The following is a 16,421-nucleotide window of genomic DNA, read 5'->3' as shown; positions in this document are numbered from 1 at the left end:
AAGTCTGAGTTTCACGAAGTGACTCCAATCTTACCCCAATGACAGAATTAGCGACAAGTTGCTAGTATATATACATATATTAAAAAAAAGAAACCTATTAATAGTTTTTAATAACTTGAGACACAGAATGACGTTATATGCATCCTTCTTCAGACTTTTCTGAAGAACTAACGAAAGCTGACCACGGACGAATTGGACAAATAGAAGACAAGAGAAAGTAGACAAATAAAATACTAAAACAATTTACAGCCGGGGAATTCCAATAATACCTTTTGTGAACTGTCACCGCTATAAAATGTCAACGAATGTTTTCAAACAAAATCAAATTACTGGCGGTTTTGTTTTTCTAAATCTTGATACTAGAAAAAAATGAGTTGGTAATAATGTTAATATGATACCTATAATCAGATCAGTCTGACAAAAAAATGGGAATGGCCAAACAAAATGGTTGGAAACAATCAAAAATATGTTTAAAACAATTTTATGAGTTTAATAACACGAAATTTTATTAAAATTATTAATGATTTGTCCTTGGAATTTGTGAACTAATGCTTTTTATCTATTACTGATAAAGGTGACATATTTTTAAAATCGCACAAAGATTGTTATAGGATAGATAGGTTATTAAAAATCCTCTCGTGGAAAAAAAACGCGAAGAAAATAAAAGTTCTAAATTCTAGGTAGAAATAAGATAGAATAGGTCAAATTTTAAATCAAGGTAGAGTATAGAGGAAGCGGGAAAGGTCTGGTAGGATCGTAACAAATGGAAATTAATAGTTTCTGTCTACCCTAAAGGGAGACAGGCGTGATGTATATATGTGTATCATAACAATATTGTGTATACAGCTGAACGTGGCTTTTCAGTCTTTTCAAGACTGTTAGATCTATCTACCCTGCAAGGGATATAGACGTGATCGTATGTGTGTATTGTGTATAATGTAATACTTCAAGTTTAGATATATCAAAAGAATTGTTTCCTCGCTATGTCATAACCAATGTCCTTGTGCGTGACAGCTGGAAATACGGGACTCCTTGCAAGTATCCCGTGCAGACACTACTTTGAAAATTGCTTTTCTATTATTTTCAAACTTCAAACCCATATGTTTGCGAGGACATATTAAAGTGAACCGGAGTCCTACATGTTTTGCCTGTTTTTATATTAGGTATTTTATTACCGTACTGAAGAACTTTGGAACCTTGTTTTTAGAAAAGGCTATATAATATATGTCATAAGATAGGCAGATACTACACATCTTTCTATTTGCCACATTGACGTACTATATTGTTTATAGTTGATCGAATATTTGCCACGATCCTTGCGTATTTTTTTTTTTGCTTCATTCAAATTTATATTTTCGTCTCGTCTCGTTTCGTTTTACAAGCTCGTCGGTTTGGAAGACTCTTTATCTTACCTTTAGATAGTTTTTTACGGTAAGGAAGAGAGTAGTGTTGAACGGTTAATTTTGATAAATACCTTACATCTCAACAAAGAGTTACAGTCGGCATAAACTAAGCGTGGGGTTCAGGTGATCAGTTTTTATTTTGAGATGCCTATCTTGAATCATGGATGGCGCCTTAGTCGCTTCTTACGATATGCACGTCACGAAAGGAGCCGCTCTATTCTTTTCTTGTGGAAAAACCTGGCTTGAATAAGAATAGAAAAACTAAAATATATATTTAAAATATACATACAACCAGATAAAAATGTTTTTGTCAACAAAATTCTTCCTATCACTACTCAAATGCAAGTGACAACCAAAAAGACACTTTATTGACTACAATCAGAACGTCGGGGCGGTCGTGTCGTTTTATTAAATCTTCAATTTCCGACGACTCCTGAAAGTCTTTCCGTGTAAATGGACCTTTATATCCTCGATGTGATTCAGGGAGCACGTACAGTGATATAAAATTATGTCCATCTAATCTCTTTCGCAAGTTTGTTCCATGTTTCAATTATCCTTATTTGCCGTAGTTTTGTCTATTCACAGTAATGTTACAGATTTCCTCGAAATAATATAATGGATGTTATGACAATGACTTTTTATTTAACAGCTTGTATTCCTAAGTAAATAATATGGAAAATTACGATTACATATTTCAGACTCTAAGGTCAATAATATAAAATGGAAAAGTGTATTTGTCTGTCTACTCCGCTTTATCTCCTTGACCATTGACTCATCAATGGCATGGCATAGCTATGGCAGTAGCTTGTTGGTTATAAAGGCGAAAATGGAAGCCTTACAATTTTGTGTCGTCGAGAATTCTATTTAAAATTGAACTCAGATGATTCTTATCCACCACACGGGGTAATTAATTACTCCTTTTTTTATTTTAGAAAGAAATACTTTTGAAACTTACATCCATGTATAACCACGTCTTTATCCTTTCGGAGTAGACATAATTTAATAATCACAAAACTTGAAGGCCGTTTAGGTAGATAAGTACTTTTATCATATGAAAAGAAATAAAACAGCCATTCTTTACTATGCCATAAGTATAAGTTCGTCGGACGATATAAGGGAAGGAAGGTTTGTAATACTTAAGTATGTATGTTATCTAATAGAAGATTAAAACAAAATAAAATTATGGCGAGCCATTTATTAAACAAAGCATTAGTTTCATAGACCACGTATAGCTTTAATTACTGTTCCCACGGCGGTCACAAGGATTCAATGAGACTTTCTGAATATCGTATTAGTCTGCATAAAGTCCAGTGCATTTGTTTAAAGTGCAAATTTCAACCCAATGACGAACAGCATAAAATGCTTTATACCTCGGCAGAACTAAGTAAGTCATTACATGCTCGTAATATAATAATGGTCAGAGACAAAAGTTTTGAGTGTGCAACTTGCATAGACATTAAAAGTCTACCTTACAATGCAGGCTGGTATAATGCTATTGAAATTATATAGGCGAATTATCCTTTAGCATGTGAATTTTCTTTATTTCTTACTAGCAACCCGGCTTCGCACGAGTAGCATATACATATAAACCTTCTTCAAGAAACCCTTTTTCTAACATTGAAAAAACAACTTTCCGATATTAGCGCATACAAACAGACAGAGAAAATAGGACGACTTTTTAATAACTAGTAATAGTGATTGTTTACTTTATTATAACTAGTGATAATTAATTAATACAAAGAGATTTAGATTTAGAGAGTGCAAATAGACATGATACTTTTTTGGATAAATTATATTATACCACTAAGTTATTATGAAGCAAATATAAGCAAAATTAAATTAATTAATCAATAATATTTTAAAATTAATGTAATTTAAAATTGCAGGACACACTGAGTTGCAATGTTAAGAACAAAAAATTTACTTAGGTATCACCTTATTGTATTCATGATTCACTCAGTTGGCAAATCATCGTTTGAATCTCAGCCAAACTGTAACCAATGCTACTCATATATGTGCTGTACATACAATAAGACTGTAGAAAAAAATTTACATTTTATGCAACGATTAAAATAAAAGGTTTTCAATTTCGCAGACGAGCAGCTTAACTCGCCAGCGATCTAGCTTCAATGGCGGTCGAGTTCTAGAACAATCCATTAGCTACAATACCTACATTATCTTTTTCCTTTGTTATCGTGATGGTAAAGTGAGTCTTTCAAAGTCAATTAGCCTGAGCTAAGTCCTGAGCTATGATTGGTTGTGACCAAAGCTGGCTTTAACTTTTTTTTATTAGTATATGCTCAGTGTTTTCTCTACTTTTACAGTGTGATAATAAAATGGCTGTGATGATGAAGAAGATATTGACGGAAAATCAAATGGTTTGGTCATGTAGTGAGTATAAATGTAGGTAGGTTTACTAAGCAAATATACAAGGAATTGTGAATGTATGAGACAAATCGAGGATGTCCTTGCAAAAGTTCAGGTTGAGAGTCTTAAACCGGCCAGCTTGCATGAATGTGGAAGAAGCGAAAGAGTATGAAGGTGTCGTGGCAAGTGGAATCATGAAAGAGGGATGATTTTACGTAAGTATACTCTGCACACACTATACACTCTGCCTTTTAACCATTTACTTGTATTTCTTTTCCATGCCGTTTTTTTTTTAAATTTTGTGCCGTGTGGTTCCCGGCACCAATAAAAATAAGAATAGGACCACTCTATCTCGTTCCCATGGATGACTAAAAGGCGACTAAGGGATAGGCTTATAAACTTGGGATTCTTCTTGTAGGCGATGGGCTAGCAACCCGTCACTATTTGAATCTCAATTCTATCATTAAGCCAAACAGCTGAACGTGGCATATCAATCTTTTCAAGACTGTTGGCTCTGTCTACACCGTAACGGATAAAGACGTGATCATATGTATGTATGTTCTTTTCAATGGCCACTCTTAGAAACACTTGTTAATTTAACCACTGCAATCTTAACACTTAAATTCATTGACACATTTGACGGTACACGATGCGAAGAGTAACATCCCAATGTATCATTATGTCACACAATATACATACTTCACTCGGTTTTGTTCCCCCTTCGTGACGTCATCCGGGATCATGTAGCCTTTGTACCGGGACGCGTAAGTACCACTTTAATTAAGCCACTGTTGATACGATCGGGCCATGTGGGCCCTGGAGACTAAGTAAACAGGCATGGAATCTATAGAGTTACGTTATAGTACTGTTTATTTTTTCATTTTTCATCATTATTACATTCTACATTCGAAATTAGCTTTTGATTATGACGAGAAACGGTACAGTGATAGTTTTTCGCGCGATAATAAGGCGTCGCGCATGCCATGTATAATGGGGGCAGCACTGACACATAATTAGTTCTACATTCATTCATGTTTTTTAATGTAGACAATGTGCATTCGTCCACGCTTTAGATTTAAGAGATCTATCTATATTTATAAATTGACGTCCGATGAAAATGCTGCAGTGTAGTTTGTTACGCCGCTTCTTCTACACATGCGCTTTGGAAGCGGTAGTAGTTATAATTAGATTTAAGTTATTTGACGTCAATTAGTGACACCTTGTATCCAATTTTGAAAATAAATCTATTCTATTCTACTGTGTTATGTTTTAGTGTATAGATAATTAGTGATGATATACCGACAGAAGAAATATAGTCTTTTGATTCCGTTACTTTGACTCGAATAAACGAATATAATCAAAAAGCTCATTGATGCAAGGACACGGTATTCATAATAAAGTCGCCATATTGTAGTCGCTTTCTTGTGGAGGGGGCTGGTTTCTCTCAAGTAACCTGCTAGCTCAGACTGATGACTGTAAAAAAATTTAATAATTTATTTATTTATTTTTAACAATTGCTTAAAATAAGAAATGTTATTAAGAAATAAAGTGTCAATTCTACTGTTCCTAATGTGTTGTATCAGTTCAAAACTAAGCTTTGACATAGAAAACTAAACTACCCGCAATAAATGAAGCCCAAATAGGCCAACTTCCAAATGTGCAGTGCAACCCGTTAATTGTCCATCCCGTTGAGTAGAACACAGCGCCGCCATGAAGCCACAGCGGACCGCTTCGGAACTATAATTGCGCAGGACTAATAGAGACTACTGGCCACAAAGGAAAATCCGATAAATGTCACAACACGGATGCAACGAGTTTTGCCGAATAACGTACATATGTGCGTAAATTAAAATGATTACAGATGAATCACTTTAGAAACATTACCATCCTGGCGTTGTCCCGGTTGCGGCATCAACTCTCTAAAGTGCGCCTAGGACTGAGATTCTGATTGGTTAATCAGGTTTTTAGTTGAAACATTGTATGATTACATAAAAATTTGAATGGAAGTCTTAATAATATTTGCCCTCTTTGAAAGGCCATTGGTTTGCACGTAAACTAATGTACACAGTTAGAAACGAGTCATCGAAACATTTCAAAATGTGTAATATATATGCCCAAATATACGCAAATATTTGACACAATAATAACAGGGATATTTAATGGTAATAGGGTATTATATAACTGAGTATTAAATTATTTAAGCTCTTAAAATTCCTGTTGATTTTAATTTTATTCTGTTCTTACATGCTGATTTTATGAATAAATGGGACTTTGACAAGGATATAACTAGTTTGTTTGTTTGTTTGTAAACTCTTTATTGCACATAAAAATAAATATAACAAAATCAGAACAGTCATTGAATATAAAAGAATATGTACAATAGCGGACTTATCCCAATCGGGATTTCTTCCAGTCAACCAAACTAGTATTGTCGAGAGGAATATATAGTGGAAATTAAATTATATTTTACCTCGTACGAGTTATTTATCACAATACTCTTATCCAAAAACGCCGAATTGAACAACAGCTATTGTTCTGCAACATAAATATTTTATGATATTTACGTCCGCCTGATAGGAAGATTCGTTCTAAATTTCGTGTGACCGAACAGATTAAACTTGCTTTACATCGATGTATATTTTCAACCGAATTCAAAAAGAGTTACTAAATAAAATAATAGAAATTCAACGACTTACGATTCATACACTTAGCACTCGGTGGTAGAGCGGTTAAGTTAAAAGGCGTACGTGTTCCATTTTTAGGTTATGCAAATTCGAATCCTCCTGCGGCTATTACTGCTAACTCTATTCTGAGTTACAAATTTTAGTTAAATTGCTAACCGGTGATGCTCTTATTTAAGGATGCAATATTTTACTTTAATTTAGCGTAACTAAAACAGAATTTCTGCTATACAACTGCAACTTAGTTTATTTCCTTTGAAATATGAACACTAAATTCAGGACACTGTTTCTGGAAGTCACCAGTGTGAATGTAACGACATATACATGCTACTTCATTTCCAGGAAATTCTCTTAAGATAAAATACTAACTACATGACATAAATAAAAAAAAACAATAAAATATTTAATAGTAATAAAACAATTGGTCTTAAAATTGAAAGTGTTGCAGACAGATAAAAGTGAAAAGATTGTACGAAGGAGGACCACGGCCCTGAAGTATTGTAGCAAAGGGTGAAACTTTGAACACGCAAAAATGAGAGTGAAATTTTAGATGTAATTGATTCATCTGAAATCATTCAAGTTTTTTTACTAGAATGACGATTCAATGTACTTTCAGAGTCTTTCAGTCACAAGACAAAACAGACAAAACAGAGAAGCGATAAGGGTTTCACACAATGCTGCTACATATTAATATTTTCTAAAAACCTAATATTAATGGAAACGCTGAATAATATAAACAAAAACGATTAGAATAGTATTTTGCGTGAAATATTGAAATTGGTACCCAAAAATGCATTTCACAACAATTTGTTACATCTGTTTTAGTTATTTATATAGGATTAGACCTTTAGTTAGTCCAAGCTAAGCCCGCAACGTTTCTGCGATGTATTTTACTGCTAGCTAATGGAGACTTAACTTGGATTATCGTATATTCGGTTTAGACGCTGTGATGTACTGTAACTTTTAACGAAGCTAAATATTTTATCGACACATTATGACAGAGAAATTGGCATCACTGTATTCACCATTAATGGTGATTGACTTTGTGTTCCCTGTAAAAGTAAACCAGTGATAGGTGTGTAAAAATTTAATGGTTAAACTGTAGTTAACACGGTTCGTAAATATTGGTCGTTTTTTTTTAAAGATTCTTAATGATAGTTATATAAAAGCATACGGATTATTCAACGTCAACCAATGTTGTGAAACAAAATAATATGACAATAATTTAGTGATGTTCATAATGATGAATAAAATTTTTTTAGAGATTAAACATAATATCAAAATAAACTTCATTCAACTCTAAAATGAATCATTTCTACCTCATGCCTCATTCAATCATTTTAAAGGGATATTAACAAAATTTTCTAGAAAAACATAATGATGCTCAGTTTTTTAAGAGCAATACAACGTAAAGATTAATGACGTGACGTTCTCTCAGCTCGCGTGTAACGAAGCGACGGGGATCTTTTTAAATTTCCGGTAACAAATGGTGGGCTGCAGTTTTAGTAACAGTTATCATAAATAAGCCTTTCAGCTTGATAAAAAAAAGTCGGACAATTAAATAAGATATATTTTAATATTTTATTAATACTGGTTTACCAATGATAGGTAGTAAATATACCAAACATAAAAGCATTCACCTAGGTCATGAAGATCTGGAAGTGCAAAATCTTAAATTTAATCACGGGAAATTCATCACAAAATTAATTTTTTTCTCTCAGGCGATGACCAAGCAACCTGTCACTATCTTAATCTTAACCTTTGGTCTGACTGAACCCGTGAAGGATTACTACATTATGTTTGTTTGTCTACCTTAGTATTAGACAAAACTTCTATCCGAAACTATTCCAATGGCAAAACAAGTCAGGAAGGACTTAGGCAGGATACTGTTGGTAAGAAGCATTATCTCATTGTTATTCAGGGCTTCGATTTTACTTGCCTGTGCCGTTGTTTTAAATCAGAAGCTTTGTGACAAATCTTTGAAGTAACTTTTAATGGTCTTCAAGTGTACAAATAATCTTGATGTAAGGAGATTGTGAGTTTAAGAGATACGTAACTTATGGATTATATCAAACCACACCATCATCATCTTCCTAGTGTTAGTCCCGATTGTGTCCTCACTTCTCTGTAAGTCCTGGGTTCTATGATTATGATCCAGGATTAAGCAGGTCAATTTAACCGGCGACGCTGCATATTATATTATGTTGTGTGGGTCAATAAACATGTACTTATTTAATGTTCTAAACTTGTCTCGCTTCTTATGGTAAGATAAGATTTACAGAAATAAAATAAAACAGTCCCAAGAGCGCACCCCGCGCTCCTTTCCAGAGAGGTAACGTTATTACCGAAATTAACACAAAGAGGAAGAAAAATGTCTTGTCATTTCCATGAAATACAAGAATGTCATAAAGACACAAATAAAAATGTATTTATTTGTTTCATTTTTTTAATTGTATAATCGTTATAGATTTTTTTTTTTGTAAATATGACTAAAACAGGGTTTAGCATAAAAGATTTAAGTCAGTTTATGTTTGTAAACATTTCCCGAATTAAATTTCGTCACCGAACGCCAATGGGTAGTGAAATGGTATCACTAAAAGAACTGAGGAAAACTATAAAAACGGAAATATATAGAGAATACATCCGTGGGACGGATTGGAAACAGAAAATAAAATAGTAATAACTCTCAGATAAAGGTTTCAAATGAAACTGTCAGTACGAATATACATTGTATTATATTTGGTATTTGGACCCATATTTAATTTATATTCGGCTTATAAACTATAAGTACTTACATATACATACATATAATCACGTCTATATCCCTTGCGGGGAGTTTAGTTACTTGTTTCGCTTGCTGATAGAATTGAGATTCATATAGTGAAAGGTTGCTGGCCCGTCGCCTAAAAGAAGAATCCCAAGTTTATAAGCCTATCCCTTAGTCGCCTTTTACGACATCCACGGGAAAGAGATGGAGTGGTCCTATTCTTTTTTCTAATAATGCCGGGAACCACACGGCACTGTGAGTAATGTAATTTTTAGATTTAAATAATACTTAAAAAGAGAATCTGGTCGCAATTATATTCATGAAAACATCACGGTACAGAAATTAAAAATTTGTTAATTATATATTAAAATATTTGATAAATATAATCCTAACCTTTGTTGCCCAAGATGTTAAAGTACAATTATTATTAAAAGATGGACTTCTTACTATTATCGTGATTTAATAATGTAGATTCAGTAAAAGTAATTTGTCGTTTTCCTAACATACTATTATATAGTACTTTTGTAGTGGTAAATACAAATTAACTCATAGAAAAAAGAGGAATCTATTTAATTAGAATGAAACAAACTTCCTAATTTTCTAGTTTCGTGCTTAAAGAGAGAATATAAAGTCATAATAAAATACCTAATGATTTTCTCACCACCAAATAAAACAATACTTAAAAGTAAGAGACAAAAATATGTTAAGTAAGCAAAAATATCTCAAAAGAAATCTGTAGAAATGTAAAAAATCATGATTGACAAAAGCGGCTTTAAGTTTGAACATAAAATACTTTATATCACTTGACACGTAGCAACTACTTCTGAAGAAAATACTTAGGCATTCTGGCCATGAATATTGACGCCTAAAATGCGAAGCCACATTCATTTTGAACTCGAAAACCCAATTTCTAAATCCATTTAATATTTTGAAGTGATTTTTATTTTATGTATTTGTTTGTAGCGAATAAACATTGAAATATGTATGTATTGAATTTTGCATAGAGACAGAACAGACCTTTTAGAGTAATATATGATAAAAAAAATTCTGTAAATTTCTGCGGAAGCGAATCCTCGAGCAAAAGCTAGTATTAAAATAAAATAAAAAAAAAACATTTACTATACATAATATATAGCAAACAAAATAAACACTGGTCAGATTTCACTGAATTCACTGATTTCACTTGAAAAGACGGAAAGGGTACGTTCAGCTATATACTCGTATTATGGCGTGATGTAATTGAGATTCAATATCAATTGGTTATGAGAAACGTCAAAATTGAGTTCACGATATGGCGGAACGTTCAGAATAAAAACGTAAAAAAAAATTAAAGACATATTTATTTTTAATGACTTCCGTTCGTTACAAAATTAAATCCCTCGTTAGCAACATATTAATACTTAGATATTTTAACGTAGAAATTCAAAACGCCAAATCTCTTGATCCCCCGTGGCTGATTTAAGCGCATTACCTTTACAAGCCAGCAGAAATTTACCTAATACCTTAGGGGAAAGAAATAATAAAGGCATTAGCCTACTTCATTAATATTAAGCGGATTTCATTATCTTATTTAACTTCACATACTTGTGAAATTTAATCTGAGAAAGCAAGATTTTACTTTGAGTATCGCTCCGGTTGATTTTCCTTTTTATATTACGAGGTTTTTTAGTATATTTTGTGTATATTTCATTGATGGTTGTTCCTGAAAATAAGACCTTAAGATCAAAATTCCTTCTGATGCTACCTGTGATATCTATATATATAAAACTCTTCCGTTACTGAGTGACTGACTGACAGACAACGCACAGTCGAAACTACTGGTCGTAGACAGCTGAAATTTGGAATGTAGGTTCCTTGGGATATGTAGGGGAGCACTAAGAAAGGATTTTTGGAAATTCAACCCCCAAGGGGGGGAAAAGGGGTAAAAACGTTTCTATGAAAAATCTTATTCCTTGGGTTTATAAACTTGAAACTTGGCATGAACACGTACATAGGCAAGTAAATATGTTTGACATTATAAGTTTTTTCAAACTACCCTCCAATCGTGATTTAGGGGGTGCGATTGGGTGACTGATTTATTAACGCACAGCCGAAACCGCTCGGTATAGGAGTCTGAGATTTTGAACAGAGGTTCCTTTAGTAACATAAGTGAGCACTAAGAAGGGATTTTTGAAATGTCAACCCCCAAGGGGGGGAAACGGGATAAACTGAGCCGGGGCTGCGGGAAAGTTCTAACGAGATACCGTGGCCCCGGAACGCAAAGGGCAACTGAAGGAACGAGGTGGGTTATAGTCAGTAAAAGTCTGACACTCCCTTCCGTTCCACCCAGAGCGGGAGAGGTCATTTGATGATTTCCCATCCTTAAAAAAAAAGACTTTGTATGACAACTTTCAGTCGTCTCTTTAACATACATAATAACATACATAATTATGTACATACATGCATAACATTAATATCAACACGCCTTTAAATCCCTATTTTGTGTTAACACTACCCATACAAACAGCTAAAAGGAAACAAGTGAAGAGACGAAATTTGTCCGCATCCATTTTCACCTAAATTCTTAACGTTAATGAGATTTACTTTTTATTATCAGGTCAACATAATAGCCTCACATGTACGTATAACTTCGTAAGAATTTTCTTTCAACTCCTAACCGTTGAGGAGTTGTACCTTCCATCATCAGCTCATTCACATGGGATGATGACTATCAGACGCAAATACTTAAACAGATCTATGAAATTGTCAAAAACGTAATTGCCTGTAAATTTGAGGTTTGCCCTTGATTTCCCTCTATTTTTTTATATGTTTGTTTGTTTACACATGTAATCGATAAACTCCGAAACTACTGAATCGATTTCAAACATTCACCATTAGAAAGCTACATCATCCCTGAGTAACACAGGCTATATTTAATTCCAGTTGTAACAAGATTTCAGCCTGTGGAAGAAAAAGCCCTGTCGAGATCATTAAAAAACGCTATATATAACCGAATTACACGTGGGCGAAGCCGCGGGCGGAAAGCTAGTTTTCTATAAATAAAATTAAGCAGATGTTATTATATTACTGAGAGTAAGTATTTTAATTAATTTGGTAAAGTGGTTTTATTTAAATAGTAAACATGAATATATACTGCATTATTCGGGGTAGAAAGATTCAGATAGTAACTGTTACTACGTATTTCGATTACAATGGTGCTAGCCCATCACCTGAAAAATCTTCTCTATTAATTGTTTATGATGTTTCACATAACACGTTTAGAAGAATCTGCAAAGGTTAAAAATAGTATCTAAGCGAAGTTATCTTCTTGGTATTATGCAAATATTATATGAAAAGGGGTAGTGCTGCCCGTCCTACTGAATATTCATGAGGTTGTCATTACAAAAGTTCTATTTTTATTAGATGCAAACGCCCGCAGGCAGAATATAATGATAAAATAAGATAAAAAGCATATTCAGTTTATATTCGCCCTCAGTATTTTATACCCCGATTGTAGGTAACTTAATGTTGGTCTTCATATTTAAAGTGCCTGTCATATCTGTATTTCTTTGAATTGGAATTCCAGTTTTACTTTTTATTTAGTTGTTAATCATTAAGTCCTACACAGCTGAACGTCAGGTTTAGGCTTTTCGAGACTTTAGACTGTTTTACTAAATTTAAGCCAAAACTTTTACTAAAACACACAATACGAACCGATATCCACCGAATTTCACATTCAATATCTCAATAAACTCCTACCGAGTGTAACCTCTAACATTCTGCCTTTTTCAATAGCAGCCCTCGCTTTTCAAATCCGACGAAAAGTTTCCCAACTTGGCTTAGCTATTCTGAACCAAAGAGTCCTGAATTCAATCCTAAAGTAGGTAAAATGTGCAAATACCGAATATGGAAATTGGCCAGGGATCAAACTGCTGATATTCTAATCGTCTACTGAAACTTTGGTAGTTTGAATTTCGCTAAGTAAAATGGACTGTGAGATCGACACTTTACAACTTATACATATAATATGAACAAAAGTCCATTTATAGTCTAGCTTCTACGCGTGTCTTATTTTATATGCCATCGCGGGAATTTAAGAATATCATGTCTCAATAATCTAATTTGAAACTCAATGCAATTCTTTTAATCTGATTTGTATATTTTTAGATTACCAGCCAGCTATTGTGTACGAGTATGTATACATCTTTCCACTTGCCACGATCTCTGCATACTTCTTTCGTTTCATCCACATACAAAATTATTTACATTTCCTACTCAACATGCTTAATTATAGATGTATACGTGTATTTCAATAAGATTAATTTAGAAGATAACCCGTGAATGAGTAACAAACAAACAAACTTAATTTCGCTTATTTATTATGAGTTGGGATAAGAGTTTCATCCTAAAAACGACTAATCTCTCTAGTGGGGTGCACTACCCTATAGACCACATAGAAAATCTACATGTTAGGGTGAAATTTCATGACACAATGGTTTGGGCTGTGCGTTTTGTTGTGCTTTAGACACACATTTTTCTATCGTACGTCTAAAGTCTGTTTTGAACATGCGAGTAAAAGTTATAGGTACGATCTTAGATTAATCATTTTATCCTCCGTTCGAAACCACCAATTCCAAACTTTTTTTTATTGCCAATCGCTAATTTTCCGTTGATAAACAGCCGTATGTTCTGGTGGAAATATGGTTTCCTGAGGCCATGTTACACGTAGGAGTACCATCAATGCAAAATAAGGAATCTATGGAAGTAACGATGATAAATGACTTATCTGAAGCTGGCTAGCTAGCTATTCATTAACTAACAAATATAACTCTTCAATAATAAGTAGGTATGAGGCGGAATAATGCCATATTTTAATTTTATTAAAGAGTAAGCTACTCTTGTCGGTAAAGTTAAGCGGAGCGTCCTCTACTCATTTTTAATATCTCTTTAATTTCAAAATTTCATTTGCTGGTATGTTTGAACTGGTAATGACCCTAGGTCCCGTGCACCATGGTGGAGGGATGTTTGTACTTTACACATTACTTACATTTTGTTTTCCATATTTATAAAATATATTTATAAACGTATAGCTACATTTTTACGCTCGTTTCCGCTTAACTATCATGTTATTAGTTTATAAAATGAAAAATCGGAAAAAATACTTTTCTTTAAATTAGTTGCCGTAGCTTAGAAAATATACAATCGATTCTGTGATACGTGCAAAGCTTCTGTGCACACTATATTTTGAAGAAAAACGTATGTAGTCAAAATTTTTACAAGTGACGCAACGCACGTATCTAAAGTGTCATGTGCGAATCATTTAAATGGCGCTTTTTATGGACCCAATTTGTACGGAATACCTGGAAAACATATTAAGCACCCCTGTATATGACAAAAGCGATATGTTTTCTTTTTTTTTGTTATTTTTTATAGGTTTTTTAAATGTATGTATTGTGTTTTTCTGAAATAGTTCATTTTTTTCTAATTACAGTTATTATTCACTCAATGTTGTTTAATATCTCTTTACAACTGAAAACATGTACACTCTATTATAATAAAGTTGGTACTTAATGGTAGCTAGTGAACTAAGTTTAGAAAAAATCTTCTACAAAAATCAAAGGCGACAGCTCATATAAGTCGAGCAATCATGGGTGACCCTGTCATAAACCGATCACAAGTGATTGAATTTTTTATTGTCCAATAAAACAAAAGCGGATTTATTTTATCTCACATGTCCAAAACTTTTTAGGCGCGGTCATTTTAGATGTCATATTTAATGCTGTTAATGTTACTATATACGACCATTACTATTTTAACCGACTTTATAAAAGAGTATATAATATAAATGATATTATATGGTTATAATTATTAACAATAAAAATAAAATAAAAAACAATAAGGTGAAACCAGGCCTCCTCTTCCTCTGAAGAGGTAAATATATAACCGGGAGTAACGCCAGGAGGAAGAAGAAGATTGATCAAAACATTATATATTTGACAACTTTTAAAAGATTTGTATTGAAATTATTATATTTGTATTTGTATAATCCAGAGTAGCTAAGTGAAGGGATCCATTCCAATAAAGCTAGACTTCTCTTATTTAATTTACAGTTGGTCTGCCAAATACGTATAGTTTGGGTAACTTGGAATCCCCTAAGTATTGAATTGACCGAAGTTTGTGTTTTCGATAGAAATAATTAATATTGATAAGTATCCACGAAGTTTTGATAAGAGCTCAAACTTATAGTGGGATTGAGATGTAGGTTGTAAATAAAATAAGATTTCCTCAGACATGTCATAAGTTAACAAAAGTATTTATGTAACAATATAATGTATGTACTTACAAAAAAGGGACAGGAATATAAAGATAAAAAAAGATAGTTCAAAGGAAAAGTTTGACGAAAAGTAGAAAATATGTCATCTCCTCCTTTATGATTATATTTATTACTAGCTTTCCGCCCGCGGCTTCGCCCACGTGTAATTCGGTTATATATAGCGTTTTTTAATGATCTCGACAGGGCTTTTTCTTCCACAGGCTGAAATCTTGTTACAACTGGAATTAAATATAGCCTGTGTTACTCAGGGATGATGTAGCTTTCTAATGGTGAATGTTTGAAATCGATTCAGTAGTTTCGGAGTTTATCGATTACATGTGTAAACAAACAAACATATAAAAAAATAGAGGGAAATCAAGGGCAAACCTCAAATTTACAGGCAATTACGTTTTTGACAATTTCATAGATCTGTTTAAGTATTTGCGTCTGATAGTCATCATCCCATGTGAATGAGCTGATGATGGAAGGTACAACTCCTCAACGGTTAGGAGTTGAAAGAAAATTCTTACGAAGTTATACGTACATGTGAGGCTATTATGTTGACCTGATAATAAAAAGTAAATCTCATTAACGTTAAGAATTTAGGTGAAAATGGATGCGGACAAATTTCGTCTCTTCACTTGTTTCCTTTTAGCTGTTTGTATGGGTAGTGTTAACACAAAATAGGGATTTAAAGGCGTGTTGTTATTAATGTTATGCATGTATGTACATAATTATGTATGTTATTATGTATGTTAAAGAGACGACTGAAAGTTGTCATACAAAGTCTTTTTTTTTAAGGATGGGAAATCATCAAATGACCTCTCCCGCTCTGGGTGGAACGGAAGGGAGTGTCAGACTTTTACTGACTAAAACCCACCTCGTTCCTTCAGTTGCCCTTTGCGTTCCGG

Source organism: Amyelois transitella, chromosome 16 (genome assembly GCF_032362555.1).
Source record: "Amyelois transitella isolate CPQ chromosome 16, ilAmyTran1.1, whole genome shotgun sequence".
Lineage (NCBI taxonomy): Eukaryota > Metazoa > Arthropoda > Insecta > Lepidoptera > Pyralidae > Amyelois > Amyelois transitella.
The sequence above is the reverse complement of the archived record's forward strand: the minus strand, read 5'-3'. Positions refer to the sequence as shown.